Source organism: Henckelia pumila, chromosome 3, assembly GCF_033568475.1.
Source record: "Henckelia pumila isolate YLH828 chromosome 3, ASM3356847v2, whole genome shotgun sequence".
NCBI classification, from domain to species: domain Eukaryota; kingdom Viridiplantae; phylum Streptophyta; class Magnoliopsida; order Lamiales; family Gesneriaceae; genus Henckelia; species Henckelia pumila.
Window position 1 is genome coordinate 134970040 of NC_133122.1, and position 25893 is coordinate 134995932.

Below are 25893 nucleotides of genomic sequence, written 5' to 3' on the forward strand. Positions count from 1 at the left end.
TTGTAAACCTTATCAGCTTGAATAATTTTTAAGGTATAAACTTATAATATTCTTAGAATATGGGGGATGAAGTGATGGAGCTTTTCTTGCACAGTGAAATCAGCTAAAGAAAAAAATGAATAAACCGCTAAGCTCGAGATTGTCGCAAGTGCACGAGTCAAATTTTAATATAGTTGATAAGTAAAAGTATCGTCCTCAGAGACTGTATTAAACAATTTCCACTTAATTATGCTTCTCTAGAAAGTTTAAACGAAAATTTAGAATTTTTATATCCGATTACTATCAGCAAATAATCAATTAAAGACAAGAACAATCAAAGATCTAGAATAATTTTCTAAAAATTAAATTCAAATGTTGATGACAATTGTTGAGATTTCAGTTCACCTTCCCTTTTTTGACTCAGATAATCAATCCAAACAACCAACTCATGTTTTTGAAAAGATTCCCTAATTTATTAACATACTCTTTCAAGTTATGATAAACTAACTTAATACCATGAAATAATTAAATGTCTTCAATTATTTAACAGGTATCAAATTGCATGAACGATTCTTGGAATCCCTTAGCTTTCGACCTATTGGACTATCACTATCAACATGTATTCAATTTCATATGTCTATGCAAATTTTAAATCCATGAACTATGTTATCTTTTCCTATCATGAATTTTTCTTTCGAAACAAATCACGATATAAAATATTGTAGAAGTTAGCTACGCTTCAACAATTCCAAGCAAAAACAATAACATAATTAAACACTCGTCAAAAGTCGAAGATCAATATTAAAGAGTCAAAATTTGGGGTCGGATCCCCTAAATCTCAACAAAAAGAGTTTAGCTACACATAAAATCCATGAAAAACATCTAAGTTCAGAAATAATACTAAGAACTAATCTAGAGAAAGAGATTTTGGAACAAGAATAAACGCTATCGGACGATTCTTTAATTTGCTCCTTACGTCTCTCGTTCTCTTCAGTTGTAGCCGTCAAAATATGCCTCTTCCAACCCTAATCTTGACTCTTTTATATGCTAAAAGTCCTCACACTTTGTCCTTCCATTTTTAAAATCCGAGAAAATATTCCTTTTCTGAACAGCGTATCGCGCCTAGGCGGTAAAATCTTACCGCCTAGGCGGAAAAATTTATGCCTCCATATTGTTATACGATTTTACCGCCTAGGCGGAAAAAGTTATGCCTCCATCTTGTTATACTATTGAAATCCCGCCTAGGCAGAAAAAGTTCTTCCTCCGCATTCTTCTCTTCAGTGATTCCCGCCTAGGCGGTAAAAAGTACCCGCCTAGGCGGAAAAACTTCTGCCCACAACTTCAACTTTCCAAGGATTCCTCCTAGGCGGTAAAAAGTACCCGCGTAGGCGATAAAATTTTTTTCCCATATCTTCAAATTGGTCATTCCCTAGCTCCGGTTTCAGTCTTTTTCCTGCCAAAAACATTAAATCCATGAGTAGATACCATAAAACTCAAAAACTCAAATTTTAAACAAAAACACGGAATATTCAAAATTCTCACGCTTAATAACGGCCAATTTGACCCCTTTTTAATGCAATTTCCGGGTTATATCAACCCCGCCATACTAAACTTTTACTCAAGTAAAATAGGTTATGGCCTCAAAATAAAATCACCATTTCTGAACAACATATATTTTTTCAAAAAGCCTCAGAGAATCAATAACGAACTTTCATCTTTTCTTTCAAATGAATTGCAAGTAAAGCACTGCCTTCAAATTTTCCACAATACACCTTCGAAGAGTAAGTGAACGTGTGTGTGTCATGTTATTCCAGTTACATGCAACTTTAAAAGAATTAGTTCTACGAGTGCTTAACGACCAATGACAAATCAGTGTAAGTATTACCATCACGCATTCCTTCCTCCCAACAATCTCCAAACAAAAACACGACTTTCTTGAGATAAATTACGCACCTCCGGATTTTCCACCCGGTTTTTTTTTAAAACCCAAATAATTACCCGCATACTGATATAACTAAGAGAGGATTCGAATTTCAATCCTATTGTCTATAGCTCGGATGGAGCTACAATCTCATTGAACCCGCAAACTTAGCCATGGATCGGTGCTTAGGATTTCAATCCCTTTCTAGGCCCGGATGGAATTGTCATTTATTTTATTTTAAAATTTTTTAATCTTTAACCCCATTTTAATTCGCAAAATTAGTCAAGAACAAGTGATTAAGATTTCAATCTCTTGCTCATAACCCGGATGGAGTTAATTTGATTTTCACAAAAATTTTCATAAAACTTTTAACAGTTGCGGCCAAGATCGTGCATGCAATGTTGTAAAAATTATTGGGATTCAAAAATGCTATCAAGTTCCACAAACACCTATTGACGTGCAATGATCCAACAGACACAAACATCATCCAATACATCGCTACATTTCACTAGTTTAACATGTGTGCTTAAAATTATTCACTACACAACTTACGGTTTCTCATGTTTTGAAATTTTCAGGGGTGCTTAGCATAAAAAGTACCAACAATTTAAAACATGTTCGCATCAACCCAACATCATCACTGGCTCCTCTTATTTTCACTTTTTCAAAAAAAAAATTCACAATTTGAAAGAACAAAGTAGGAAGGCGAAAAAACAAACCTAAAACAACTAAATAAACTAACAAAGTCCCCCATAATAAAACATTGCAGTGTCCCCACTGCAACATAATTAAAACAACTAAACTAAATACAAAAAAGCAACAAAGAAACACCGAAACACCGAAACTCAAATAAAACAAAAACAAAAAAATCTGAAAAGTAAAAAAAAAACTCCCCTGGTGCCATCAATCCTCCTCCTCTTCATGCTCCGGTGGTACAACTCCTTCATCATCAGCTTGGGGTGGTCCCATCGAGTATGGGAACTGAAATGCTGGCGGGTACGGTGGTGGCCTCGGATATAAAGAAGAGTCCATGCCCAAGTTATCAGCAATGCCCCTCATCAATTAATCCGCAGATTTCATGTATTGGGCATTCACCATTTGATACTGGTTTTGATGTTCGGCCCACGAATATAAGTCATCGACCTTAGCAGTCAGAGATCGACGTTTCGCTTGAGGCGGTGGAGCTGCACTCGAACTCCCTCCTGCAGGAAGCTGGGCTCTTGTATCTTTATTTCCCGCTAAAATCTTTTCATCAATGGGTTGTTGAGGTTGGATCCATTCATCGTCCGCCCCTGTCGGCACCCCAGCCAATGCACACAACTCGGTGATAATGGTCGGGAAAAATAGCTTAGTATTCGGGCTATGGGCGCACTACAATATATGAGATGAAATGATATGTCCAATGTTGATCGTCATACCCTTCATGATCTCAAATAAAAGAACGGCCCTGTCCTTTTTAACCTCGCTAACATGGGAGACCGACATCAATCTACACACCAGGAATGCATACCACAAAGCGGGTACGACTTTGAGATATTTCTTCTGAAATAGCAGAAATTTCAGAGGATCGCTTCATACCGCCCCGTCATGACACAATTCATTCAAAATCATATGGCAATCCGGCTCTGCAGACAATGCATCATACGTCATAGTATCCACCTCGACTAAACCAAACAACTCGTTTATCACATTTTCACCATAAGGCACCCATTTTCCTCGAACGAATACTTTCTCTCGTTACCCTCTTTAGCATTTGCATAAAATCTTTTACTAACGGAACAATACCGGCCTTTGGTGGGGCACAAAATTTTTGCCAACCCCTTTCCTCAATAATCCTCACAACAAAAAAACTTTTCCTTTTATTAATGTGAAATCCACGCTCAGGCCAACAAGTGCGGTCTAATTTTGAATGTTCAAATATCTGCTTTTCTTCTTGAGAGACGAATTTACCAGATAAAATAGAAAAACTCGATGAAGATGACCCCAACACCCTGCTGTGCTTTGGAGACATTTTCGGATTGGATGGATTGAATCTCCTACTGTTGGCCGAATTTGTCCTTAAATTTCAAAGCTTGGTGCTCCCTTAATGTGATAGATCTGCAAGTTGAAGGAATTCGAGAGTGAAGAGTGGATTTGTGGTGTGGATACTGTTAGGGTTCGAGAAAGGGGCGAGAGATTTAGAGAGATGCATGAAATAAGAAAGAAGAAGGAATCTGGGATTTAAACCCCGATCCGTCGTGCCTAGGCGGTAGAAAATTTCCGCCTATGCGGGATGTATGCGCACGAAAATCAGTCAAAACAGAGAATTTCTCGCCCAGGCGGAAATTTCTCACCGCCTAGGCGGAACCTTGCGCATAAAAATCATTATTTTTTTAGAGTAAATAAAAAAAACAAATTAACTTGAATAATCAAAATACTAATGAAAAATTAAAGGTAACTAAGTAAAGCAAGGGATAGAGAAGTAGTTCTCAATTTATAGTCTAGAGCAAAACTTCGATAGCCTCTGATTTAAGCTTTTTCTGATCGGAACACATCAGTTCCAATTTTTGCGTCAAAGTTCTCACCCATGTAGTGCTTGAGGCGCTGTGCATTGACTGTGAATTGTGCAGCTTGAGAATCCTTTACTACCACGGCGCCCGATGGGTAGAATTTCTCAATGACGAATGGGCCTGACCATCACGATTTGAGTTTGAACGGAAATAATTTCAGCCTCGAATTTAAAAGTAACACTGCGTCACCCTCTCTGAACTCCCTTTTCTTGATCCGCTTGTCGTGGCTTCTCTTTGTTTGCTCCTTGTATGATAATGTCAGATCATAAGCTTGCTCCCGAAATTCTTCTAGTTGGTCCAATTGTAGCAACCTTTTTCCACCTGCAGCCAAATAATCAAAGTTTAGAGATTTGATTGCTCAATAAGCTTTATGCTCTAACTCGACAAGAAGATGTCATGATTTACCAAAAATTAACCTATAAGGCGTAGTTCCTATCAGTGTCTTAAAGGCAATGCGATATGCCCACAAAGCATCATCTAACCTTACCGACCAATCTTTCATACTTGTATTAAGTGTATTTTCCAAAATTTGTTTTATCTCATGATTTGAAACTTCCACTTGCCCGCTAGTTTGGGGATGATATGGGGTGGAGATCTTGTGCGTGACACCATATTTAGCTAAATGTTTTTCAAATAATTTGTTGCAAAAATGTGAACCCCCATCACTAATGATTGCTCGTGGTGTGCCGAATCGGTTAAAAATATTTTTCTTCAGAAATTTCAATACCACATGAGCATCATTAGTTGCACAAGCCTTTGCCTCAATCCATTTTGAGACATAATCAACCGCAACCAAAATATATTTTTTCATGAAAGTGGGAAATGGTCCCATGAAATCAATCCCCCATACATCAAACACTTCACACTCTATGATATTATTTAAGGGAAATTCATTCCGGTTAGAGATGTTACCTGTGCCCTGACATCGATCACGAGAAACAACATATGAACGAGTATCCCTAAAAATGGTAGACCAATAAAAACCACATGATAGTACCTTTGCCGCTGTTTTCATTGGTCCGAAGTGACCACCTACCTCACGATCATGACAATGACTCATGATCGGCTGCATCTCTTCTTCTGGTATGCATCGCCTTATCATGAAATCTGCACAAATCTTAAACAAAAATGGTTCCTCCCAAAGATAATATTTCACGTCCGACAAGAATTTTTTGCGTTGGTGAAAAGATAAATTTGGTGGAAGGGTGCCTGTGACAAGATAATTAGCGAAATTTGCATACCATGGGCAATTTTTGAGTGTGAATAACTGTTCATCAGGAAACCAATCACCTATTTCACCCTCTTCATTTTTCTTTTCCTCACCCAAATTTTCAAGTCTCGACAAGTGATCAGCTACAACATTCTCTACATCTTTTTTATCTCTTATTTATAAGTCAAATTCTTGAAGTAAATGAATCCACCTAATTAAGCGTGGTTTTGCATCTTTTTTAGCCAAGAGATATTTCAGTGCTGAGTGATCGGTGTACACAATGTCTTTAGATAAAACAAGGTACGAGTGAAACTTATCAAATGCAAATACTATAGCAAGAAATTCCTTTTCTGTGGTTGCATAATTCAGTTGATTTTCATCTAAAGATATACTTGCATGGTAGATAGTGTGAAATACCTTGTTTTTCCTTTGACCCAAAATAGCACCTACTACTGTGTCACTTGCGTTGCACATTATCTCAAAAAGGAGATTCCAATCAGGAGCTACCAAAACCGGAGCTGTCACCAGTCGCTCTTTCAGTGCCTAAAATGCCTGCATACAATTAGAGTTAAAATCAAATTGTGCATCTTTCATTAACAAGGTATATAAAGGCTTAGAAATTTTTGAAAATCCTTAATAAATCGCCATTAGAACCCGGCATGGCCTAAGAAACTTCTAACTCCCTTGATAGATGTCGGCGGTGGCAAGTTCTTAATAACTTCCACTTTCGCTTTATCCACTTCCAAGCCTTGTTCAAAAACCTTGTGCCCAAGCACAATCCCTTCCTGCACCATAAAGTGACACTTTTCCCAATTAAACACTAAGTTAGTTTCCTCACAGCGCAACAAAACCATACGCAAATTTTCCAGACAGATATCAAAATAAGATCCAAATATAGAAAAATCATCCATGAAAATCTCTAGAAAATCCTCAATTATGTCATGAAAAATTGCGTTCATGCATCTTTGAAAAGTGGCCGGTGCATTACACAATCCAAATGGTATTCGTCTATAAGAAAAAGTGCCATAATGACAAGTGAAAGTGTTTTTATCTTGGTCCTCAAGTGCAATCATGATCTGATTATATCCCGAATAGCCATCTAAAAAACAATAAAACTAATGACCCGCTAACCTTTCAAACATTTGATCTATAAAGAGGAGGGGAAAATGGTCTTTACGGGTGACATCATTCAATTTTCTATAATCAATGCACACGCGCCAATCCGTCACAGTTCTTGTGGGTATCAATTCATTTTTTTCATTTGTCACTACAGTTATACCACCTTTCTTAGGAACACATTGAATTGGACTTACCCATGCAGTGTCAGAGATAGGATAAATAATACCTGCATCCAGAAGTTTAATGGTCTCAGCTTTCACTACCTCTTGCATCTTCGGGTTAAGTCTCCTCTGAGGTTGAACCAACGGTGTATACTTTTCTTCCATCAGAATTTTGTGCATGCAAACCGATAGATTGATTCCCTTGATGTTCGCCACCTTCCAAGCAAATTCCTCTTTGTGATCTCTAAGAACTTCCACTAGTTTTTCCTCCATTGCATCTGTCAACAAAGATGAAATAATAACAGGTAAATTATTATTTGTTCCCAAATAAACATATTTAAAATGCAAAGGTAGGGGTTTTAGTTCAAGAGTTGGTGTTGTTTCAAGACTGGGATTTTGAGGAGATAGATCCTTCCTATCTCCAAGATCTTCTAGTTGGAGTCTCAGTGGCTTCATTAATGGAGGATTTTCATTGAGATATGCTATGATATTTGCTATCTCTTTATCCACGGCATCATCGCTTCCTCTAATGGATCCTTCAACTCTCCATGCACAAAATTATACAAAAGTGAATCCAATGAATCTATTCTATAAAAATCATGATCATGAAGTGAATGTTTGATTGCATCAAAGACATCAAAGGTGATCTCCTCTTCTCCTACTCTTAATGAAAAATTCCCTTTTTGGACATTAATATTGCTTTTCTGGTTGCCAAGAAGGGTCGACCCAAAATTAATGGCATCTCCACGTCCTTTTCCATATCAAGTACCACAAAGTCGACTGGAAATATGAATTTGTCGACTTTGACTAGAACATCTTATATTATCCCTCATGGATATTTTATGGATATGTCTGCAAGCTACAAAGACATTCTTGTAGGTTGTGGCTCTCCCATCCCAAGTTTCCTAAAAACAGAAAATGGCATCAAGTTAATGCTCGCACCTAAATCACAAAGAGTGTTATGAAAAGAGATATTCCCAATCACGCAAGGATTAGAAAAACTCCCTGGATCTTTCAATTTAGGAGTGATTTTGTTTTGCACTAATGCAGAACAATTCTCAGTTAAGTTCACCATTGCATGCGCCTCTATTTTCCTCTTGTTGGATAAGATTTTCTTCAAAAATTTTGCATAGCTAGGCATTTGCAACAAAGCATCAACAAAAGGAATATTTATATGAAGTTTTTTAAACACCTCAAGAAATTTTGCAAATTGTGCATCAATCTTAGCTTTCTTAAATGATGCAGGAAACGGGGGTGGGATGACAATATAAGGCTGTGCTGTGGGTGTTTGTGTAGAGTTAGAAATATTAAATGTTGAAGCCTCTTGATCACCTTCTTTCTGATTCTCATTCTGCTCAGTCATCTTGGCATTTAGCTTCTTTCCACTCCTCAATTCCACTGCCTTACTTGCTCTTTTGGGTTTTTCTCGGTATCGCTTGGTAATGTTCCAGGCTCTCTGCTGGGCATTGCTTTTGCCAACTACCCTATTTTATTCTCCAAATTTTTTATCGATGCATCTTGGTTTTGCATCCTGGTCTCAGTGGAAGACATAAACTTTGTCATCATTTGCTCCAATGGTGATTTCCCCTCTTGGAGTTGCTTCCCATAATTTTGATTTCCTTGCAGTCTATACTGATTATTCTAACCTCCCCACAAAAAATTTGGATGCTGCCTCCAACTCGGATTGTATGAATTTGAATATGGGTTGTTTCTTGGACGATTCTGACTACCCACCTATTTCACTGGCATCCCATCTGGCACATAAAAAGGGTTATAATCTTGACAATCCTGTGTGAAATGCTCACCTCCCCATTTGTTGCAGAACACCTCTTGAATATGCATAGCAGAATTTCCCATGATCAAACCATCAATATTCTTTGTAAGAGCTTCCAAATTGGCAGACATCGCAGTGATTGCATGAACTTGATGAAATCCTGCAGTTTTTCTGGACATATTCATCTCAAACTGAGGATGATAACTGTCAGAAGCCATCTCTTTAATAATTCATAACCTTTCTCTGGTGATTTTCTAAAAATATTTCCACCTGCTGCTGCATCTATCATATTACGGTTAGTAGATAATAAACCATAATAGAAAGTTTGTACCACAAGCCAGTCTGGTAGTTCATGATGTGGGCATCTTCTCAATAAATCTTTGTAGCGCTCCCATGCTTCATAGAGTGATTCCTGATCTGATTGGGAGAAAGTTGTGATGTCTGTCTGCAATTTCATAGCCTTTGATGGAGGAAAATACTTGGTAAGAAACGCTTTGGCCATGTCCTCCCATGTAGTGATGGAACCTGCAGGTAAACAATTCAGCCATGCCTTAGCTTTATCTCCCAATGAAAAGTGAAATAAACGTAAACGAACAGCGTCGTCAGAAACTCTCTGATGCTTAAAGGTATCACCAATTTCTAGAAAATTTGCAATGTGAGCATTCGGATCAGCTAAGGCGGATCCACCGAATTGTATTGTATTCTGAATCATCTGGATAATAGCTTGCTTGATTTTGAACTGATTAGCACGAATTTCTGGTCGAATGACTCTAGGCCTAAAAACATTGATGGATGGTTGAGCGCAGTCCATCATAGATCTAGGAGCAGGTGGCCCATTGTTGTCCTCGCCGTCTCCCCGTGGTGGTTCATTTTCAGCCATCAGAACTCTTTGTTGTCTTCTCCTCTTACGAAAAGTTCTCTCAATTTCAGGATCAAAAGGTTTGAGTTCTGAGTGTGATGATCGTAGCATGCACCAGAAGATATACCTGCAACGAAAAATAGATCAGTAATGTAAAATTTTAAACAAAACTAAAGAAGATCTCTAAGCAGTAAATTTGAAATTAACAGTCCCCGGCAACGACGCCAAAAACTTGATCAAGCTTTTCTTGCATAGTGAATCAACTAAAGAAATAAATAAATAAACCGCTAAGCTCGAGATTGTTGCAAGTGCACAAGTCAAATTTTAAGATAGTGGATAAGTAAAAGTATCGTCCACAAAGACTGTATTAAACAATTTCCACTTAATTATGCTTCTCTAGAAAGTATAAACAAAAATTTAGAATTTTTCTATCCGATTACTATCAGCAAATAATCAATTAAAGACAAGAACAATCAAAGATATAGAATAATTTTTCTAAAAATTAAATTCAAATGTTGATGAAAATTGTTGAGATTTCAGTTCACCTTCCCCTTTTTGACTATGATAATCAATCCAAACAACCAACTCATGTTTTTGAAAAAAGATTTCCTAATTTATTAACATACTCTTTCAAGTTATGATAAACTAACTGTGAGACCCCGTTTCTAATCTTCTAAACTCGAATAAAAACTACAATCGAACACAAAGAGCTGAGGAAACGAAACAAAATTTTTTTTTTTTTGGATGAATAGTGCCGCGCTCGATCCTACGAGTTCGTAGGATCGAGCGCACCCAAAATGCGCTAGGTGCTGGTGAATAGTGTTGCGCTCGATTGCACGAACTCGTGGGATCGAGCGCACCAATTTCTGCGAAGTTGCTGCCTCAACAATTTAAGGGCCGCGCTCAATCCGACGAACTCGCGCGATCGAGCGCGCCCTCTGCCCAGAAAAACATCAGAACAGGGCAGGATTTCAACCATTCAAACACCAATCAAAACTCCAATCTAAAACATGCATCTTACAACACAAGATAGTTCTAAAGTTATACATCTAATCCAACTAATAGAACATGCTTTCAATCTAAGTTTACAATGTAAAATATAAATCGAGTTCGAATTACAATTCGACTTCTAGAACACCAAGGCCTCAGTCTATCACTCGACCACCTAGCCATGCGATCTCTGACTCGGTCCTGCCCCACCTGTTGCCAAGCACACATACAAAGACAAGACAACAGCCGGATAATCCGGTGAGAATAATATTCCTAGTAAAAGAGACTAACATGCAATCTAACATAAACATATCACAACATGATATGCATCAACTTCCACATAATATATCAATTCAAGATATACATAATAAATCCATTCAAATGCGGAATTAAAATGATATGCATGACTTTAAAAATCCGGGATTATCAAGTCTGGATAATCAAAAGGTAAAGGTTCTCTTCTCTTATTTGGGATCCCGAGGATAAAATATCACCAACTCACCGACACTCCCGATCGAGGTGGACGGTGCATATTTTACTCCTCTAGACTTTGGGCACCTATAGAGAGTGTTTCTCGACAATTGGTAGAAATCTGCTAACCAATGTCACTCAGCTATAGTCCACAGAACATCTAACTCTTCTGGGCCTCTCTTGCCCGTAAAACAAAGGTAATTGGCTCAATATGAATGCAATGCAAATCAAAACTCATTCAACTGATTCAAGTAAAACAATAACATATAATTCAAGTAGCATGCAAGTATGTGATTTTCCATAGGACATTCGAATCATTCCGGATTCGAGTTAATCGTCCTATTCCATTCCAAAGTCGTCTTTTACCTTTTCAAGTTCGTCGGGGATTCCAATCTAAAAATAACACGAGCTAAATCAATATTTAACCAAATCAAAACAAATCTAAACGGAGAAGCTCAATAATATACCGTCTTCAACTCTCGAATCGATTCAACTTCTAGTTCGTTCCAAACCGAATTCTTCAACCCAACTCCGAAATATGAAACATACGGATTCGATGTCAATCTATTAACTCAAACAAACCCGGAAATCAAACCAAAACAAAACAACCGATAATCCAAAACTCAATTTCGACGACATAACGGCTATAAACGGTGAAACCAACAACCTCCAATCAATAATCGTCAACAATACAATTCAACCCAACTACCAATCCAACAAAACACAACCAATTCCAACTAAAATCCAAAACCCCATTTTCAAAATTATGCCCCAAAAATCATATAAAATCCAAACTTTGTTCTTTTTCCAAACCGACTTCGAATACACGGTCTGTGCTAGCTCAAGAACATCATACCCAAAAATTATCAAATTCTAACAACCCAACCAAAATCAAATTTCGTGGATCGTAGCAAAACTTACGGTATAACAGAGCTCTCGCTGCCGTGATCGTTAATCTGCCTTCAGAATTAAATTCCAACGGACGGATCGACCGAAAACTGAAATCAAAAGGCTTGAAGTCACGTTTTTCTTCAACAATGGAGGAGAGAGGCGAGCCGAGAGAGAGAAGAAGAAAATGGAGAAGGAATGGGTTGAAAAGTCAAAAAGGGCTTATAAATATCTAACAATTCCATAATTTGCACTCTAGTCCCTGAAATTCTAAAATTTGCAAAAAAGACCCCGATCAAAATCAATTCGGTTCTTGAACTCTGAAAACTCTGATTATCTCAATTAAACTGAATTAAGATAAATTTGGGGCGTTACAATTCTCCCCATCTAAGAATAGATTTTTTCCTCGAAATCAAAACGGTTCAATCTCATAAGAATGAGATAGAGTCAAAACTGCAATAAAGATTCTTCTCTCAGGACTGACTCTGAATTTGCTATTCCAACCAAACTCTGTTCTTCTAACTGCTTCTCCAAATCTGTATCGGCTCATCTGAACAAACACAACTGAATCGGTTTGGCTGTGAAGCTGCTACTCTGTTCGGTCATACTCTGAATCAGTCGTCTCATGTAATTCGTCACTTCAATAAATCCGGTCTCATCAGCTAAAGAGCAAAAGAAATTTTGATCTGTTAATCCGACAACAAGGATCTTGTTATAATCCGCATCACAAGACGGGAAAACACTTCACGAAAACCAGAAAGAGATGGAATAAAACAAGTCAGTAGGCAACCTCGCCCATCATCTCCGGACTCTAATGAGATTCAAACAATCTCAGAGACGATTTCTCTCTTTTCTCATCTCTGACAAATCTTTCTGAAAGTCGAAATCTTCAGAAATATTTGATCTTTCCGATCAAAATACAAAAGTCTGCATCTAAAATCTGAATAGTTTGACCACTTAGTCCAAGTCCCCTTCATTCTTGACACACCATCATCAACTGCTCGTAAACCTCGAACCAAATCTGGTCCCAAAACAGGTGATTCAGAAGAATAACCATCCAAATACCATAGAGGTTTTCAATTTTGCCCGCACAACTCGTCAAAATATTCCATCTAGATAATCATCTGATAGTTTTTGTTGTACAAGAACTTCATAGAAGTTAGCGACACTCGTCAGCTAGTGCAAGAGTCAAGCACCATGCTTCATATTTCCCCCTCCTAGGATCAGAGAGTTTCATATCTTCATCTCATTTGAACCTTGGACCTTCGGGATTGGTACCATGATTTACCAAGTCTGGTAAAAGTTGAGCTTAAGAGAAGGCATAGACTGCTCATACAAAAACTTTTTCTAAACAGCAGGCAAAGCCTCTAAATCCATATCATCTGTCCTGGCTGTCCGTAGTTCTAAGGATAATCACTGAACTCAGATGTACTACACTAACAAAAGTCTCTTCAAAGACTAAACCAAAAGAAAGGCCATAACCAATATTTCTACCTAAAATGACCAAATTAGACATTCAATCAATCTGACAAAAGTTCTGATAGAAACACTAACATCTGATCATGTCTGAGAACCATTCTGTAGGGAAAACAATAGCAGATTCATCAATTGGCCAAACAAACTCATATGACAATTCAAACTCAGACTGACCGGTAGCTTTGCGACAACACCTGTCGAATGTTCCCAATTCTATTCTGAAATAAATAAACGGTACAACCGAAATCAGATCTCTCTTTTAGCTACCAGCTGTGGACAGTCCAGATTATCAGTAGTTATTCTTTAGCTTCCTTCTGCATCTATTCTAAAAAGATCAATTCCTCAATCCTCTAAATATCCGTCTGTCATCTGAAAGAATACTGAATAACTGCAAAGTGCCAATCTCTAGATACTCTGCTTTCCCTAAACATCTGGCATAACAGAAACAATTACTGACAACATACGATCTCTGCACTGAACTGAAACGCGAACTGCTAACTCAATCAAAATTTCTTCAACGGATTCTCATATCTGCTTCAAACTCAAAATCGAAACTGTATCAATCACAATCAAAGAGAAATACCGATGGTAGATAAAATAAAAACACATCTTTCGGCTCAGAGCAACAGCTGTTGCATTCAATATCTCCGGAATGAAAGGGTTTCCAATCAGAATTCCTCAGTACTTCTAATCATCTTTTCTTTCTTACCCTCAGTCTGTATGGCAAAATTATTACTACAGTTTCCAATATCAGGGAAATTTCGGAAATTTCCTCATAAGAAAAGCAACACAGATCTTCTTAATCAATAAGATCGCGAAGAGTTTAAATTCCAGATCCAGACATTGAGTCTCGAGCGTCTTCCGCTATCTCGATGCTCAAGCTAATAATCGATTCTTCCGAATAAGAATATGCCTCAAGTCTCAATAAGAATAAATGCAAGGCACCGTAAGGTATTCAATATATAAGAATAAAGAATTCTGAAGCGCTGGTCAATCTCTTCTGCAATCAATAAGCACTGGTCTCATAAGATGAAGTCCAAACAGAAGAACATACTCTGCGAAGTAATCGGCTTCACCAACGATAAGAATCCCTCAAACAATCAGGGATAGAATTCAAAAATCTTCCAATCTCAGATAAGGACGTCGATCTAGATCATCAAATCGAGGAAGACAACTTAATCCAAATAGAATTCAGGCATCAAAGAATAGCATACAACTGCTTGGTACCACAATCCGACATACGATTCTCAAAAGCTCTGAAAGATCAGTACAATTCTACAAATGAATGTGAAATCCACCGATCGAATACTCACGAATTCATCTAATCTCTCTGATAGGTCAGTCCAAAGGGCCTATAATACTGAAGATGAGTTACAATTCAACGGTACTACAGCAAAATCAACGCGGCCATACCTTATTCCAAATCCAGTTTTCCATACTTCTTTCTTACTAACTCTCTGCTGATGATGTCTGATCTCAAGTCGTTGCTGAAATCAACCTCATAAATCAGAGGCAATACCGGAATCTTATCTGGAAATACCAGCAAACTCCCTAACCACTGATTTATCACTCTATTCGGGCTAGATTCTAAGACATCAACTGCATACAAAGAGAATTCCTCCGCAAAATTTCTGAAATCAAACGGTCATACAATAGACAATAGCAAAGAATCCTGAATCAAAATTTCTTACCGGAGGATTTCCACTCGTCTATTGACTCGGATCTAAATCTAACAACTTTCCAAAACTTAAACACGTTTGCCCTGTACTGAATAAAGCAACTAAACAGATAATAAGAATCTGATAACTGAAGTGCACTACTTCTTTGTCCCGACCAATTCCCATCAATTTTGACTTCGGAGATTCTGAACTGACTCTCCTGAAATCCATTTCTTTTCTCAAATAGAACAAAAGAAACTACGGAATGCAAAACTCAAAAGCAGATTGTGCATCCTAGTAATATCCTCAGTTAAGAAATAAGGAGCGTAACAGAACAATCAGAATAAGAGTATAAAATCATACTCAACGGTTACCTGTTGTGTCATCATCGGGTGCAACACAAGTCTGCCGATCCTCGTTCACAGCAAGATTCAATGTCTGTTGAATCGAAGGTTGATTCAAGATTGAAGAGCCTCTAAGTTGATTCTGGTGCGGCGGCTGAAAAGAGTGAACCACACGAGCTTGTCTCTCCTGTTGAACCATCGGTCTAAAAGAACTCCCCGACTGAGATCTAATGGTATAACGCTGAGAACATCTCCTAGCAAAGTGTCTTGGAAAAAATGGAAGATATTGCAGCATCAGAAATTCCTAGACAATGCTCACTGAGGTGTTGACCTCCGCAATTATTACAAGTCACACCGAAAGATCCTGAACTATGTCCGGAACCAGATTGTTTCGATCCTCGGGAGCTAGAAGAACTACTCCCATACTTCTTGAATGACTGCCCTCTCGATTGCAAAGTACCTCTAGGGGTACTTCCTCTGTATACGGTCGGTTTTTGGAACGGAATCTTTCTAAAAAATTCAGCTTTAAACAAACTCCACAAAACAACCAAACCTTGATTCTCTAATGTCTTCTTCCTAGAAATCCACCAACTTTTGGCAGTCGTTTGCAGTTGGTACATAACTAATCGAATTCTACGGTCATCGTTGTATTCTAGAGAATCAAATAACTGGTCGATTTCTTCTAACCAATTCACACATTCCACCGCATTCTCTGCATTCCTCAGGGTTGGGGGTTGAAAGATCCGAAACCTCATCAACAAAGCTTCCATCGGTGTCGGTGTAACGTCCATTCTTCGGTCGTGGAACAACTTCATTCAATCGAATTTCGATGCGGAATAATTCTTGTTCAAAATTCATCGAGGAATACATATCTCAAATTCGAGAGCATTAGGACACAAACATCTCAATCTCAAGCTCAATCATCTCGTGTCCATAATCTCTATTCAATAATTTTCTTCTATCTCAGAAATATTCAATTGCAATAGAGAAACAATTACATTTTATATTCCAGATAATTCATGCTCTACAATTTAAATCACAAAATCATGCAATTCAAATAATCTTCACATAATAGGCATGCTCGCATGGAATCTAAAAAAATCAATAAAATAATTCAAACACATGCGATAATTCGATTCATGCGGACTCGATCTACCCCGCTCACTCTAATTCGGTCCAAGAAACTTATCGCTCTGATACCACTTAATGTGAGACCCCGTTTCTAATCTTCTAAACTCAAATAAAAACTACAATCGAACAAAAGAGCCGAGGAAACAAAACAAATTTTTTTTTTCGGATGAATAGTGCCGCGCTCGATCCTACGAGTTCGTAGGATCGAGCGCACCCAAAATGCGCTAGGTGCTGGTGAATAGTGCTGCGCTCGATCGCACGAACTCGTGGGATCAAGCGCACCAATTTCTGCGAAGTTGCTGCCTCAACAATTTAAGGGCCGCGCTCGATCCGACGAACTCGCGCGATCGAGCGTGTCCTCTGCCCAGAAAAACATCAGAACAGGGCAGGATTTCAACCATTCAAACACCAATCAAAACTCCAATCTAAAACATGCATCTTACAACACAAGATAGTTCTAAAGTTATACATATAATCCAACTAATAGAACATGCTTTCAATCTAAGTTTACAATCCAAAATATAAATCGAGTTCGAATTACAATTCGACTTCTAGAACACCAAGGCCTCACTCTATCACTCAACCACCTAGCCATGCGATCTTTGACTCGGTCCTGCCCCACCTGTTGCCAAGCACACATACAAAGACAAGACAACAGCCGGATAATCCGATGAGAATAATATTCCCAGTAAAAGAAACTAACATGCAATCTAAAATAAACATATCACAACATGATATGCATCAACTTCCACATAATATATCAACTCAAGATATACATAAGAAATCCATTCAAATGCGGAATTAAAATGATATGCATGACTTTAAAAATCCGGGATTATCAAGTCCGGATAATCAAAAGGTAAAGGTTCTCTTCTCTTATTTGGGATCCCGAGGATAAAATATCACCAACTCACCGACACTCCCGATCGAGGTGGATGGTGCATATTTTACTCCTCTAGACTCTGGCCACCTATAGAGAGTGTTTCTCGACAATTGGTAGAAATCTGCTAACCAATGTCACTCAACTATAGTCCACAGAACATCTAACTCTTCTGGACCTCTCTTGCCCGCAAAACAAAGGTAATTGGCTCAATATGAATGCAATGCAAATCAAAACTCATTAAACTGATTCAAGTAAAACAATAACATATAATTCAAGTAGCATGCAAGTATGTGATTTTCCATAGGACACTCAAATCATTCCGGATTCGAGTTAATCGTCCTATTCCATTCCAAAGTCGTCTTTTACCTTTTCAAGTTCGTCGGGGATTCCAATCTGAAAATAACACGAGCTAAATCAATATTTAACCAAATCAAAACAAATCTAAACGGAGACGATCAATAATATACCGTCTTCAACTCTCGAATCGATTCAACTTCCAGTTCGTTCCAAACCGAATTCTTCAACCCAACTCTGAAATACGAAACATACGGATTCGATGTCAATCTATTAACTCAAACAAACCTGGAAATCAAACCGAAACAAAACAACCGATAATCCAAAACTCGATTTCGATGGCATAACGGCTATAAACGGTCAAACCAACAACCTCCAATCAATAATCATCAACAATACAATTCAACCCAACTACCAATCCAACAAAACACAACCAATTCCAACTAAAATCCAAAACCCCATTTTTGAAATTATGCCCCAAAAATCATATAAAATCCAAACTTTGTTCTTTTTCCAAACCGACTTTGAATACACGGTCTATGCTAGCTCAAGAACATCATACCCAAAAATTATCAAATTCTGACAACCCAACCAAAATCAAAGTTCGTGGATCGTAGCAAAACTTACGGTATAACAGAGCTCTTGCTGCCGTGATCGTTAATCTGCCTTCAGAATTAAATTCCAACGGACGGATCGATCGAAAACTGAAATCACAAGGCTTGAAGTCATGTTTTTCTTCAACAATGGAGGAGAGAGGCGAGCCGAGAGAGAGAAGAAGAAAATTGAGAAGGAATTGGTTGAAAAGTCAAAAAGGGCTTATAAATATCTAACAATTCCATCATTTGCACTCTAGTCCTTGAAATTCTGAAATTTGCAAAAAAAATCCCCGATCAAAATCAATTCGGTTCTTGAACTCTGAAAAACTCTGATTATCTCAATTAAACTGAATTAAGATAAATTTGGGGCGTTACACTAACTTAATACCATTAAATAATTAAATGTCTTCAATTATTTAATAGGTATCAAATTGCATTAACGATTTTTGGAATCCCTTAGCTTTCTATCTATTGGACTATCACTACCAACATGTATTCAATTTCATATGTCTATAGAAATTGTAAATCCATGAACTATGTTATCTTTTCCTATCATGAATTTTTCTTTCGAAACAAATCACGATATAAAATATTGTAGAAGTTAGCTACGCTTCGACAATTCCAAGCAAAAACAATAACATAATTAAACACTCGTCAAAAGTCGAAGATCAATATTAAAGAGTCAAAATTTGGGGTCGGTCCCCTAAATCTCAACAAAAAGAGTTTAGCTACACATCAAATCCATGAAAAACATCTAAGTTCATAAATAATACTAAGAATTAATCAAGAGAAAGAGTTTTTGGAACAAAAATAAACGCTATCGGCCGATTCTTCAAGTTGCTCCTTACGTCTCTCGTTCTCTTCAGTTGTAGCCGTCAAAAGATGCCTCTTCCAACCCTAATCTCGACTTTTTTATATGATAAGAGTCCTCACACTTTGTCCTTCCTTTTTTAAAATCCGAGAAAATATTTCTTTTCTGAACAGCGTATCGCGCCTAGGTGGAAAAAGTTCTGCCTCCATCTTGTTATACTATTGAAATCCCGCCTAGGCGGTGAAAACTACCCGCCTAGGCGGAAAACGTTCTGCCTCCGCATTCTTCTCTTCGGCGATTCCTGCGTAGGAGGAAAAAAGTACTCGCCTAGGCGGATAAACTTATGTCCCATATCTTCAAATTGTTCATTCCCTAGCTTCGGTTTCAGTTTTTTCTTTGCCAAAAACCTTAAATCCATGAGTAGATACCATAAAACTCAAAAACTCAAATTTTAGACAAAAATACGGAATATTCAAAATTCTCATGCTTGATAACGACCAATTTGACCCCTTTTTAATGAAATTTCTCGATTATATCATGAATATGACATGGATACAATGCATTTTACTCATAATAACTTTTCTAATATGCAGTTGATATTAGGTGATGTGAATATTGTAGATGTTGAGTTAATTAGAGATGATGTAGAGGGCTCAATGGTTGATGTTCTTCCAGATGTGGAGAATGAAACTAATGATGAAAGTCTTTGATTTTTGGGATTTTTTTTCATAATATTGAAATTTTTAATACTGTTTTTTGGCAGATTTGAGATAGTGCTCTGATATTTTTTTTATGGCTTATTAATGTATTTGTTGATGTTCATTCTAGTTAGTTTCTGCTTTTGATCATGTACCTTGCTATTGGTGTGGTTATTTTCTTTTCCAACAAGGATAAATTCAGGGAGGTGGAGACACATAGAATTGTAATCTAGGATGGTTAGTTATGTGCTGGATTTACAATAGAATTGTAAAGTGTCATAGAAGGATGGCAAAGTGGGTACGTGCTTGGCCAAGATATGACGATAGCTCAATTTCTTGCTGTTGATATTGATAACTATGTTTTTTTTGTTGCGTGGTTCTTAACTATCTGTTAGCAATGTAGTTCTTATCCATTTTTTACTTTAAGCGAAGAATTATGATCACAAGCCATCACTGTTCTGGTAATGATAATGATTTGCGTTTTATGATGGTTTTTATACTATTTTGAGTTAAGTGTGTCTATGTAGTCTTTATTTCTAGCCACAGTATTGAGATTGGTTTGGAGAGGGAAAGATAAACTAATATAACAAATTAGCTTTATTTATAGCCAGTCTTTGTTTTGTTTTTTGGAAGGAGAGTCTTTTTCTCTATATGGTACTCTATCAATCTGCACTACAATTATATTGCATTTGGCCTTGTTGCTCTTGTCCTCTTGCACGAATGACTTGAAGCATTGGAAGACTAATTAATCTCTCAATTATCGACGAAAAAGAGCCCAAGAATTGAATATTCACTTCTTTAAGTTGGTGTTGTGCAAAGTTTAAAAAAAAAAAAAAGTTGGTGTTGTGCAACGAGCCAACGTTACAGAGATTATTTCATTGCACCATTATTATTTAATAATAATTGATTTCAATCAATTTTGTTTTATTTTTGTTTTTTGTTTTTTTAATCATCTTCCAAACACTTTATTTTGTGAACATGAGAACAACATTTGGGTCATATAGATGAACAGAGAAATGACTATTAAATAGTAGGGGTGTTCATCGATAGGTTCAGTTTGGTCATCGTTTTTTTTATTTCGGTTTTTAGTTTTACTAGAGGCGTTTACAAACCACTTCGACTCCTGTAGGGTAGCAACAGCAATGGTGTTCAGAATTGTTGGATCTCGGATCTCTATCGTGTACAAGACGCAGCGGAAGTTTAAAATTAATTTTGACGTTCAAAATTTTTTTATACACTCGTATGGTTTAAATAAATATACGTAGGGTGTTTCAAGAATTTTACCTATCAATCTAAATATATTGATGATGGCTCCAACTATTTCAAAATAATTTCGGAAATAGCTCTTGTTGTATATCCCTACGAACAATCAACTGGAGTTTCACCTTTCTTTAATCTTCGAATCAGGTCCACGACCGGATTTCCTGTTCCTCTTCTAAATTACACTTAAAAGAAGAAGAAATTTTTCCGTTGAAAAATTAACAAAGAAAAATACTGGAAGGAAGAAAGCTTCGAACAATTCGAGCAGCGGAGAGAAGAAACAATTTCTTCCCCTTATCATTATCTGAGACTCTCCCCAATCAATTGAAATATTGATTGGGGTGCTCCTCAAAATTATATATATATATATATATATTATAATATATATATATATATATAATAATAATATAATTAATATGTGTTGGCCAATAATGGCCGACACTATTAATATATACATATTATTATAAACAATATATAATTTTACGAGTCCTTAAAATCCAAGTCCAACTTGGAAAAATTAATTAAACCCTTTTAATTAATATTGCTCTCAAAATTTCTATAAGCCTTTATAAACAATTTATAAGCTTATCTATCGATCCAGTCAAATTTGTTTCTCATAAATTCAACTCTTTGATTTATTATCTCAACGGGAACAGGAAAACCAGTACTTGTGTAACACTCAATGGTTCAGGAATACAACTAGTTGTGGGTCCAGGCTTACATGAGTTATTTATTTCCTTAGTTAAGTAGATTTGAGATATTGTTATGCTTAATTATAATATTCGCTTATCTCATATCTAACTTATCTTTTCTTATTTATGTAGATTTGATATAATCAAATTTTGAGGTATCTCACGCCTACAAGGAAACTAAGACAAGAAGGATCTTGCCTATATATTGAGTTGGGCGTGCAAAAAAAAAAAGAGAGACCGAGAGAACAACTAACATAGAGTTGTGTGAGAGCTTCACGTACGTACTTTGAGGGAAGAATCAAAGATCTTCTGAAGCTCGTATCGGTCGTGATTACTTGATGCTTTAAAGAACACTTGAAGATCAAGGATCAAAGAGTGTTTAGTCTCTACAAATTTTTGCATCAAGATTTTCAACTCCTTGTTTTAGTTTTTTATTCTATTTCATATAGAATTTTAAGAGTTGTTTTTATGGTTTATTTTCTCACATGTTAAGAGAAAAGTGTTTTTACAATAATCACTAGTTTTAGGCTTTGTAAAACTCTTTGATCGTTTTTCAGTGAAAGTTTTGTCTTGAGGCACTGCAAGAGTATTTTATACTCTTGCATAATTATTCTTGAGTCTGTTTATTTGGTTTCTAGTATATTTTATACATGCTTTAATTATTTTCCGCTGCGTATTACTAAGGTGTTATTGAAGGTGTTGTCAGCACTTTGTGACAACACCTCAAACTGATTATGTGCAACCCCTATTCCCTTATAATTATTTGAATAATCTTACGTTGGATCATATGATTCATGGATCATGTAATGGATGAAAATTTAAGAAAAATATTTCATAAAACATAAAATTTGTTAATATCATTATGATAATCATAAATAACTAATTATAATATATATTTAATTTAATTTTATGTGATGATTGAATCTCTTCTACTGCCCATCACACACGCAAAGTTCTCTTGCAATCTTCTGAAGTGCATTTCTCAATCTTGCTTTGTTCCATACTTTTTTCACATCGCAGGCAAAACCCACCAACACAAATTGCTCTATTTGGGCAATATCTTATACACTGAACGTCATGTTTGCATCTTGGCCCCAAGAATCTTGCGTTGGATGGCATAAAACCTGTCAGAATTTATTACGTAAACTTGTTAGTACATAAATATGATTTCGTTAATTATAAAATTGCATAACCAAACAATATTTTTTTTCCGCATCGGATTTGTGTTTTGATGTCACTTGGTGGATATATGAACAATTTGTAAATTCGTTAAATAAAATTATATAAAGGAAAGAGACCGACCGACACCAATCAGAAGGAGAAAGACGAGGAATAGCACATGGGGAGATGGGGACTTGTCCATTGATTAACTAAGTATATTTGTTATATAAAATTTCAATGGAAACAAATATTATGTGCACTTTGTAAAGAAGAGAAGAGGTTTTTATACTGAAAGAATTAAAGCAATTGAGAAAATTTTTTAAATTTTTTTATATCTTAAAATATTGTACGTAGATTATGATGTAAAATATATTGTGGAATTGGGAAAATTATGTATAATAATTGGGAAAATGTTTTGAATTTTCTTTTCCTAAAATATTGTACGTAGATTATGATTGAAATATATTTTGGAAATTTTAAAATAGCTAAATATTTAGTGATGAAATTATTGAAATTAGTCAAATGAATAAAATTTGATTGTTAATAATTTTAAGAAATTGAGAAAATATTTTAAATTTTTTTATATCTTAAAATATTGTACGTAGATTATGATTCAATATGTAAAATATATTGTGGAATTGGGAAAATATTGTATAGTAATTGGGAAAATGTTTTGAATTTCTTTTCCTAAAATATTGTACGTAGATTACGATTAAAATATATTTTGGAAATTTTAAAATAGCTAAATATTTAGTGATGAAATTATTGAAATTAGTCAAGTGAATAAAATTTGATTGTTAATAATTTGAATTTGAAAATACAAAATTTTAGATATAAATTTCAAATGAATTTTTTTTTAGAATTTTGAATATATTAAATTACCTAATAAATTAATTAACAATATAAGAACGCAACATTTACATTTAGGGGTGTTCATCGGTCGGTTTGGTTTTAATTTGTCTAATTTCGGTTCGGTTTTTCGGTTTTTGGTTTATAAAAAATGTAATCCGAAATCAAACCGTTCTACTTCGGTTCGGTTCGATTTTTGTACTATAATGGATCGGTTTATACGGTTCGGTTTTGTCTGTTTGATCATTAATAATACATAACATAATAAAAGAAACATAAATTTCATTCAACATGTAATTTAAATCCCCCAACACACAATTTAAAGTTATAGTCATAGAGTTAAGAAACAAAAAAAAATAACAAATAATAGAAGGACAAACATTCAACCACAGTTTTATAATATTTTAAAAAAACAAAACAAATTTTGCTACGGTTATTTTGATTTTGATAGAATTATGAAAATTAATAATATAAATACATTGTAAAATATAATATGTTTTTTTTACATGATTTCTTAGTAAAAAATTTAAAAATAAAGTTTAAATGACTTACGTAAACAACAATCAATTAATCAACTATAAATTACATAAACAACAACAATAAATAAATAAACAACAATCAACTAAAAATTATTCAAAATGATTATTCATTCACTAAATATCATCTTATAACATATATAATATAAATATAAAATATAAATAAAATTATTAATCTAATTAAATTTTGGTTTTTTCGGTCGGTTCGATTTGACATATATAATTCAAAACCGAACCAAATAAACTTCGGTTTTAATATTTATATCCGAATTAAAAAATACGATTTTCGGTTTGGTTAGGCCTATGATTTTTTCGGTTTGGATTTCCGGTTTTTTCGGTTTTATCCGAAATATGAACACCCCTATTTACATCAATGAATTTCAATAATTTCCAAACATATTTTGTTAATATCAATTTGACAAAGAGCCCGTTTGATTTCAGTAGTATTTTTTTAAAAAATAAGTGCTTTTTTAGTTGCTTTTAAAAGCATTTTTTTTAAGTAAAAGTAAAAAATAATTTTGTGTTTGAGTATATAGATTGACAGAACTCTTTTAAATTTGAGTTATAAAAAAAGCATTTGAAAATCTATAAATATGAGCTTTTAAAAAAACATTTATTTTAGCTTAATTATGTGCTTTTAAAAGCAGTTAAAATTTATCCAAACACATTTGAGATAATAAAAGCACTTTTAAAAAAAAAAACTTTTTCTCTTTTTTTATTGAAACCAAACACACTCTAAAGCTATAAATGTTCATAGATACGCAATTTCATTTCTTTATATTGTGGTAAATGGTAATCTCCCAATTTGTTTCTAATAATTTACAAACATATTTTGTTAATATCAATTTGACTAAAGCTATAAATGTTCAAAGATACGTATTTTCATTTCTTTATATTGTGGTAATCTCCCAATTTGTTCTCATAATAAGAATGGACACTTTTGAAAAATTAAAGAAAGGTAATTGACAATTGTGGGAGGAGAAAGACGAGGAATAGCACATGGGGAGATGGAGACTTGTCCATTGATTAACTAATTATATTTGTTACTAAAATTTCTATGGAAACAAATATTACGTGCACTTTGTAAAGAATATATAGGAGGTTTTATACTGAAAAAAATTAAAGCAATTGAGAAAATATTTTAAATTTTTTATACCTTAAAATATTGTACGTAAATTATGATTCAATATGTAAAATATATTGTCGAATTGGGAAAATATGCAAAATTTATTTTGGAATTTGGAAAATATTGCATAGTAATTGGGAAAATATTTTAAATTTTATTTTCTTAAAATATTGTACGTAGATTATGATTCAATATGAAAAATATATTTTGAAAATTTTAAAATAACTAAATATTTAGTGATGAAATTATTGAAATTAGTCTAGTGAATAAAATTTGATTGTTCATAATTTGTATTTGAAAACACAAAATTTTAGATATAAAATTCAAATGAATTTTTTTAGCATTTTAAATATATTAAATTACCTAATAAATTAATTAACAATATAAGAACACAACTTTTACATCAACGAATTTCAATAATTTCCAATTATATTTTGTTAATATCAATTTTTACAGA

The 25893-nt window shown here is 35.2% G+C and overlaps 1 non-coding gene across 1 annotated transcript; it reads left to right on the forward strand.

Annotated features, from left to right (window-relative positions):
• Positions 1-9060: 9060 nt before the first annotated feature.
• LOC140893938 (small nucleolar RNA R71) lies at positions 9061-9166 on the forward strand. The gene has a single exon (XR_012153496.1). It is a non-coding gene; the product is annotated as a small nucleolar RNA R71 (small nucleolar RNA).
• The last annotated feature ends 16727 nt before the right edge of the window (positions 9167-25893 follow it).